Source organism: Jaculus jaculus, chromosome 2 (genome assembly GCF_020740685.1).
Source record: "Jaculus jaculus isolate mJacJac1 chromosome 2, mJacJac1.mat.Y.cur, whole genome shotgun sequence".
Taxonomy (NCBI): domain Eukaryota; kingdom Metazoa; phylum Chordata; class Mammalia; order Rodentia; family Dipodidae; genus Jaculus; species Jaculus jaculus.
This window is the reverse complement of record NC_059103.1, coordinates 15,708,438-15,717,641: the sequence shown is the minus strand read 5'-3', so window position 1 is coordinate 15,717,641 and position 9,204 is coordinate 15,708,438. Positions and strand designations below refer to the sequence as shown.

Genomic DNA, 9,204 nt, shown 5'->3' with positions numbered 1-9,204 from the left:
GAGTGAGACCCTACCTTGAAAAACCAAAAAAAAAAAAAAAAAAAAGAGGCTCTAGGAAAACACAGGGCCTTTATATATATATATATATATATATATTTTTTTTTAAGTATTCTTTGCAAGAGAGAGAAAGAGGGAGTAAGGGAGAGAGAGAGAAGGACAGGGAGAGGGAGGAAGAGAGAGAGAATGGGCACACCAGGGCCTCTAGCCACTGCAAACCAACTCCGGACACATGCGCCTCTTTATGCATCTAGCTTTTTGTAGGCACTGGGGATTCAAATCTGGGCCATCAGGCTTGCAAGCAAGTGCCTCAGGTGCTAAGCCATCTCTCCAGCCCCACAGTGCCTTTTTTTTTTTAAATTTTTTTGTTTATTATTTATGTATTTGAGAGCAACAGACAGAGAGAGAAAGAGGCAGATACAAAGATAGAGAATGGGCAAGCCAGGGTCTCTAGCCACTGCAAAAAATAATATGGAACGCTTCACGAATTTGCGTGTCATCCTTGCACAGGGGCCATGCTAATCTTCTCTGTATCGTTCCAATTTTAGTATATGTGCTGCCGAAGCGAGCACCCACAGTGCCTTTTTGACTGGCTGCCATACTACTTGCTGTTTCATCTGTCTACTCCATTGCTGCTATCCTTGGACCCTGGAGCCTGGCCTCATCAGCCTTCCAACGTGGACTGAAGACCAGTGGATCTCCAGGAATCCTTCAGGCCTTCCATGCCAGGTTGGGACTGCGGAGGCATCTGGCTGAGTGGATTGACCAGCTACAGGGTTCTCAGACTCTCCAGCCTACAGACAACCACTGTTCGACTGTCCAGCCTTTACTATGTAAGCCAATCTAATAAATCCCCTTTGCAATACATATCCATTCTGTTGCTCTAGAGAACCCTGACTAATACAGACACCAATTTCAAGGAGTCTGAACTCTACTGGGTGGGCCGACTCTAAGGTTCTACATTCAGGGATATAAATAGAGACTTTGAGAAAATTGGGTCGGAAGAGAAGACCTAAGTTTGGTTACTTATAGTAGGTACAGGAAGGCCAGATTTGACATGACTGGGAACAGTGCCCAAATGAGTTTAATTGTGCATCCCTGTGTCCATGACACTTAGCAGGCACACTTAAAGGAAGATTTATTTTGCTCATTGTTTCAGAGGTCTCATCCAGCATGGTGGGGAGAGCGTAGTGGAAGAGTTGGTCAACTCACGGCAATCAGAAAGCCACATGAAGCCAAGAAGGGACCAGGGCAGATACGTCCTTCAGGGGCATGCTCCAGCCCTCATGCCTGGGGCCCACTTCTTCCAACCAAGCCCCAACTTCTATACTTTCCAATGTCTCCCCACAGCCTTCAGATTGTGAATTCATCAGTGGAGAAAACCATGGACTAGGTCACAAAACCAAGACAGACGTGCTTCACTAATCTCTGAGGTGATTCTCAATCAATTCAGTTGACATTGACAGTCATTTCGAAGCACAAAACCCCTCAAATATCTAAAACAATTTTGTGCAACAAAAATAAGGTTGGTGATGTCACCATATCTGATGTTAACCATGTTACAGAGCCATAGTAACAAAAACAGCATGGTACTGGCACAAAAACAGACATATAGATCAATGGAACAGAACAGAGGACCCAGATGTAAGTCTGGGTAGCTACAGCCACCTGATCTTTAACAAAAATGCCAAAAATACTCAATGGAGAAAAGACAGCCTCTTCAGCAAATGGTGCTGGGAAAACTGGATATGTATCTGTAGAAGGATGAAAATAGAGTCTTCTCTCTCTTCATGCACAAAAATTAAGTCCAAATAGATTAAAGACCTTAACATCAGACCTGAAACTCTGAAACTGCTAGAGGAAAAAGTAGGGGAAACCCTTCAACGTATTGGCATTGGCAAAGATTTTCTGAATATAACCCCAGTTGCTTAGAAAATAAAACCACAGATCAACCGCTGGGGCTTTATGAAATTACAAAGCTTTTGTACGGCAGAGGACACTGTGAATACAGCAAAGAGGCAACCTACAGAGTGGGAGAAAAATCTTTGCCAGCTATACATCTGACAGAGGATTAACAGCTAGGATATACGAAGAACTCAAAAAACTAAATAACCAGAAACCAACAACCCAATTAAAAATGGGCTATGGAACTAAATAAAGAGTTCTCAAAAGAAGAAATACAGATGGCATATAAACACCTAAGAAATGTTCTACATCCCTAATCACTGGGGAAACGCAGATTAAAACTACATTGAGATTCCATCTCACTCCTGTCAGATTGGCTACCATCAGGAAAACAAATGACCATAAATGCTGGTGAGGATGTAGAAAAAGAGGAACCCTTCTACACTGTTTGTGGAAATGCAATCTGGTCCAGCCATTGTGGAAATCAGTGTGGAGGTTCCTGGGACAGCTAAAAACAGATCTTCCATAGGACCCAGCTTTAGCGCTCCTAAGCACATATCCTAAGGACTGGTCTCACTACCTTAGAGATACTTGCTCAATCACGTTTATTGCCGCTCTATTCACAATAGCTTGGAAATGAAGATGACTTCGTCATTGTACATGCTTCAGTTTTTTGAGGTTGTTTTAAAGATGAAATAAAATGCAAGTTTCAAAGCAGGGTGCTTTGTGGCATGGTGGCAATTCCAGAACTTGTGAGACTAAGGCCAGGAAGGTCATGAGTTCAAGGCCCGCCTGGGCTACACAGCAAATTAAAGACCAGTCTGGCTACATAGAAATTCTGTCTTAAAACAAAACAAACAAACAAAAACGGATGAAGAGACTAGAGAGAGGACTCAGTAGGTAAGAGGGCTTCCTGTTACACACACATGAGGGCCTGACTTTGATCCCCAGCACCCATGTAAAAAGCTGGGCATGGCTACCCATGTCTGCAACTCTGGGTCTGAGGGGGCCAGAGGCAGGAGGATCACTAGGACTTGCTAGTAAGCTAGTCTCATTTAAAAAATTGGGAGTTCCAGGTTCGGTGAGTGACTGTCTGAAGAATGACGGAAAAGCACATCTGACATATTCCTCTGGCTTCTGCACATATGCATATGTACATACAATACACACATATATCTCGCCCATACCGTACACACAAAGATTTAAAAAAAAAAAACAAGTGAAAACAAACATTTGGAAATATCTACAATAATAGTTTGCATAACAAGTGTCCTGTATATTTAGCTGCTAGTGTTGCTATTATTAGCAGAGAATGTAGTACCAATTCAGATCTAGAAGTAGGGTACTTTAACTGCCTGGGAGCTGGGTTGGGGATTTGGGGTACCATGGACTATGCCTACAACTTACCTTCATTGGATGGTGGCCTTCAGATCTAAAATCCCAGACAGAATGATGTCTCAGGCTGGACAGCAGGAAGAGGCTTCAGGGGCAATGAAGAAGAGAAAAGAAGAGGGAGAAAGTGGTTGTTCATGAGAAAATGGCTAGACACACCACCCCTGTGGACACCAGGAAAAGGAACACAGGGTTTCTGCAGTAAGGGTTCTCTTTGAAGGAGCAAAACAAATGTTCTCAAGCAAGGCAGCAGCTAAACCCCAGAGCTATATGATTTCAAGCAACAGCCCCAGCAGATGGGTTCAATCAAGTCGAAGGTTATTTACATCAACGTGAAGACTGCATGTGTTTATTTCTGGCTCCCGGGGTCTGGAAGGGAAAAGAAATGACTGAGATGAGGATCTTGCTGAAAGGAAAAAAAAAAAAAGTGGACAATCTAATGAGAAAAAAATGCTCATGCTTAACATAATACTTTTCATCCCAGGCCCTCTGAGGGCTCCATATGGGAATCGTGCAAGCCCTTTGAAGGGCTCAGACACATACCAGCTGAAATCTAAGACAAGGTCCCGAGAGTTTCTGTCCTGTGTGGCTGAGGGGTCAAGAATGGGAAAAGAGGGGAAAATTGCCTACTCCAATGTGTTGCTATGTGACACCCAGGCAAGACCAGAAAAATCTGTGTCTCCATCGTACTACGGTTTGACTCTGCTATTACCCCAGTTGTATAACTGAATGGCAACATCTTCTCCTGGAGGGAGGCTTAAGGAGCCTCGGCAAGTAAAATAAACTTACAAGAGTCAGCCTGTATCCAACACACAGGTCTCCTGAAATGTATAAGCGCCTCCTCAATTTTATGGAAGCAGTCACAATTGTGGGGAGTGGGGAGAGTGCCAAACTGGCTGAACTGCCAGCCAGCCACTTAGGGAGCTCCAGGGGTGCAGCTTTTGTATGTTGTCGCCCACTGGTGGGGGGCGTGGCATGACGTTACAGTGATTCTGTCTTTGAGTCACCCGTGCTCCTGTTAAGTAACCCCTCACCTATGCTCAGTAAGTTACAGCAATGAAGTTAACTGGTTCACGAAGCTAGTCTTGGGGGGAATTGTTTCACTGATCTGCTGCCGGGACCCTACCTATCTGGGGTGAATAGATTATTTGCTCATGTCGTTCCCGGGAAAAGTTACATAATACTCCCACAGGCTCATGTTCTGAGCCCAAGGCAACGGATCCTTTAGGAAGGTAGAATAGGCCAATAGGGGAGAGCCTTTAAAGGTTAGATCCGCTCCTGCTTCCAGCCTGCTTTCTCTGTTTCCTAGTCTCTGTACTGGGTGAATGTTCCACCATGATGAATGGAAATCTCTCTGAAACAGTGAGCTGAAATAGATCTCACCTTCCCTATGTTGCTTTTCTCAAAGGTATTTTTTTTTTTTTGTCATAGCAACTCCCAAGTAAACTAATATATCTGGCCCTCCCTCCATCTGTAAAGCAGAGAATCAAACAACTCTGGTAGAGTGATGTGACTTAGTTTTTTGTTTTTGTTGCCCCTCTTTTTTTGGAAACAAGATCTTGTGTAGAGGACCTCAATCTCACTATGTAGCTGAGGGTGACCTTGAAGACCTGATCATCCTGCCTCTGCTTCCCAAGAGCCGGAATGACAGGCCAGTGTCACCAAGCCCACTGTGACTTACTGTTATTATAGTTGGGGGATTCCCAGTGGATTTTTCAATATAGGAGATTTTTCTCTTTCTAACTTTTTAACATTGTGCCACATTTTTGCCGGGCTTTTCTAGGAGTGGGTGTAACATGGTACTTTTCCTGGCTGGCACAGCAAGAAGAGATCTAGTATCTTAAGGAACATTCTAAGCCAAATCCTGCTCCCAGAGGCATAGAGTAAGCATGTTGATTTAGTAGGTGTGGTAGTTAATATTGATTGTCAGCTTTGGCATGATCTGGATTCGCCTAGGAGACAAATCTCTGGGGTTTCTACATTGGGTTAGTTGAGATGGGAAGGACCACCTTAATCATGGGCAGCACCATCTCATGGACTCATGCCCCATGCTCAATAAAAAGAGAAAGAAGTTCTCTGTTTCCTGACTGTGGATGCAAGGAGACCAGTTTTCTTATGGTCCTGCCACCATGCCTTCCCTGCCTTGGTAAATTATATCACGTTTTGTTAAAAAAAATTATTTATTTGAGAGAGAGGGTGGGGGGAATGGGCATGCCAGGACCTTCAGCCACTGCGCTCGAACTCCACACATGTTCATCCCATTGTGGTACATGTGTGACACTGCATTCTTGTGTCACTGTGCGTCTGGGTTGTGTGGGACCTGGAGAGTCGAACATGAGTTCTTAGGCTTTTCAGGCAAGCATCTTAACCACTAAGCACTCTCTCCAGCTCTCCATCACTTCTTAAATTATGAGTCAGCGTAAACCCTTCCCCACTTGTGTGACTTCTTGTCAGGTATTTTGTCATAGCAATGAGAGACGTAACTGATACAATAGGGTATCGAATACCTGTGTAGAATTTTCCAGACAAGTAGGAGGCAGTATATATTGCTTATGGCATTAGAAAGCAGGGATATGGGCTGGAGAGATGACTTAGTGGGTCAGGAGTTGGCCTGCCAAGCCTAAGGACCCAGGTTCCATTCTCCAGTACCTACATAAGCTGGATGTACAAGGTGGCACATGTGTCAGGAATTTGTTTGCAGTGGCTAAAGGCCCTGGACCACCCATTCCCTCTTTCTGTCCGCCTCTCTCTCCTCTCTCTCTCAAATAAATAAAAATATTTTTCGAAAAAGAAAGTAGGAATATGATTCATGGTCAAAGTGTTCAGAGAAAATGTCTATTTTCCACGGAGGTTAGCCTGCAGGATGGTTCCCTTCACCCGTGTGATCTGTATACTGAGCTACAGACGCAGATGAGCACTTTCTCAGAGTCCTGGAGCATGCCCATGGAAGAAAGGAAGGGCTAATTCCCTTATAAACCTTTTAACGCCTACTTTTCTCAGGAGAGAAGGAAAGAAGAATGAAAATAGCATGTAAGGTTTGTAAAGCCTGTCAGCTCCCTTGTCCACATCTCGGGGTTCCTCGCGAATCCATCAGCTTTAGCTCCAAGCACATGGCTCTTTGGATAAGACCCAGTAGCTCTGAAAGCTGAGCATGTGAAGAGCTCTTTGATGCTGCGAATCCCTCACCAGCTCTCGCCTTCCGAGAGCTGTCTCCTGCAGGTGCGCTGGCTGCCCAGCCGGGGGGCTGGCACGCTGGACACCGCCGAGAAGATGTTGCGTGTGAGGTGGGATCCGCTTTGGAGGTCGGAGACAGTCATGGTCTTTTGGCTGTATGTACACGTTGGTGTGTGGCAGGTACATGTGTGTATGGGAAGGCATGCCCATGAACATGTAAGTGGGGGCATCTTTCTTTTACTTCTTCCTCCTCCTTCCACTCTGCCTTCTCCTCTTTTTATTCCTCCTCCTCTTCTTCTTCCTCTGAGCTCGGGGACTCTTCTGTTTCCACCTCTCCAGCACGTGGATTACACAGGCACACCCCTATACCCATCATTTCAAAATGCCTCTGGGAATTGAACTCAGGTCCTCATGCTTACAAGGCAAGCACTTTGCCAACTGTGCCATCTTCCTAGACTCTGGGTTTGGCTTTTTAATTTTTTAAAATTATTATTATTATTATTACTATTATTATTTTTGAGGTAGGATCTCAGTCTAGCTCAGGCTGACCTGGAATTCACTATGTATTCAGGGTGGCCTTGAACTCATGGTGATCCTCCTACCTCTGCCTCCCGAGTGCTGGGATTAAAGGCGTGCGCCACCACGCCGGGCTGTGGGTTTGACTTTTGACTCATTTTTGCTTCCTACGATGCTCATTTGGAGAAATGCGCTTTTTTTGTTTTAATACTTTTGTTGGGTTAGGAGGCCGATCCAGTTCCCACAGCCATCTGAAAAGTTATTGGCGGGTGCAGCATGCACATGTTCTGCCATTAATAAAGGCCTGTGGCGCACACTCTAGTTTCGTTTCCAGACAATGTTGGTGTCATCTCTAAAGCATGTCTACTTATTCAGCCCTAAATCCTGGGCCAGGCTTTGCATATAATAGGGGCATTTAACATGGACTTGAGTGGGTGAACACAGCAAAACTGGCTCTTCAGCAAAGTAGAGAGAGAAGCAGTAGAGACTATGGAGGGGAAGGGAGTGGAATGAATTAACCCAAGTACAGAGCTGGTTATATGAGTTTGGCCACAGGGAAAGGAGAACACGCTGATCCAGTGAAAAGTCCAAGGGACCCGAGTAGAGTCTGGACCTAAGTGCATTCATTTTCCAAAGACTCCCCAACACAGGGAATATAGGTTTGCAGCAGGGACCTCTGGACAGTGACATGTCTTAGAGCTGGGTAAGTGACAGAGCTTTGGTTCTACATGTCTTGGGCCACTGGGCAGAAATCTAGGATCCTGATCTCAGAGGCAGGTCTGACAAGACTTGGGCAAGGTTGGGCAGGATTCAGTCAAGCTTAGGGTCCAAGGAGAGGTCTCGTCATGCAGTGAATGATTGTGTGCATCCTCCAGTACTTACATGTTGCCCATGACTATATTTGGAGGCAGGGCCTTTGGGAGCTATTGAGGTCATGAGATGTGCCTTTTAGATGGATTAGTGTCGTTATAAGAAGGGAGAGAGACAAGAGACGTAGGATCCATCTTCTTCCATGATGTGAAGGTGAGAACAGCACTTGGGCCGGGGATATGGTTCTGTAATTAAAGCAAGTCTACTGCTGAGCCATGACCCCCAGCCCCTCACTGGGGCATTCCGGGCAGGCAGTCTACCCCTGAGCCAGGACCTCAGGTTTTCACTGAGGGATTCTGGGTAAGTAATCTACCTCTGAGCCACACCTCCAGCCCCTTCCTGGGGAATTCTAGACAGTTGCTCTATTTCTGAGCCATGCCCCAGCCCCTTACTGAGGGATTCAAGGCAAATGCTGTACTACTATACCATGTCTCTAGCCCTCACTATGGGGATTCTTAGGCAAGTTTTCTACAGCTGGTCCATGCCCCCAGTCCTTCACTGGGGATTCTAGGTAAGCACTCTATCACACAAAGTCACATCCCTCCTTCAAACAATAGCATATTTGTGGAAACCATATACCTGCTACTGTTTGTCATTATTTATTCCTTATTTCTTGTTTGAACATAGGGAGTAGCTTTAAGCTTATGTCTGTGTTTTTATTCCTCCTCCACTACCCTAGTATTTCACTCTTATGCTCAAAACGTTTGCTGACAGTTGATTGTTTAGAGGAAAGCACATTGCAGGCTCTGGTGATTTAGTCTTCCAGCACCTTTTCTGGCATTTTTCTACCCATATATTCTAGAAATACCAGACTTTTCTCCATCCCCATTAAATTCTTATCACTTTCCTTTTTGCTATAAAACTTCCCTCACTTTTTAATTTAATTTTATTGTTTTAGTCTTTTTTTTGGAACAGGGTTTCATCCTATAGTCTAGGCTGGCCTAGAACTCACTATATAGACCTTGAGCTCCTGGTAGTATTCCTGATACCATCTTCCTAGTACTAAAATTATAAGCTGTGCACTCCGCTCCCCCCAACAGCCCACCTCACAATATTGACAGCCAGTGCCTTGAGAATCCACCATAGTAGAGCTGAAATACCTTTATGTGTGTAGTGGTGAGAATGTGAAATGTCCCCCCAGACCTCATGTGTTCTGGATACTTGGTCCTAAGCTGGTGGCAATTTGGGGACAGTTGTGGGACCTTTGGGAGGTGGAGCCTTGCTGGAGGCAGTATTTTGCCAGGGGTGAGCTTCGGGGTAACATAGCCTGGCTCTAAGCCCAGTAGATGGATTACTTCCACTCAGATGATGAAGACAGGGTGCTGAGATGTCCTGCTGTCTGTACCTGCC

General features: G+C 45.1%; 1 non-coding gene across 1 annotated transcript; it reads right to left on the bottom strand.

The window, feature by feature from the left end:
* Positions 1-462: 462 nt before the first annotated feature.
* LOC123458941 lies at positions 463-569 on the bottom strand. The gene has a single exon (XR_006635875.1). It is a non-coding gene; the product is annotated as a U6 spliceosomal RNA (small nuclear RNA).
* Positions 570-9,204: the final 8,635 nt, after the last annotated feature.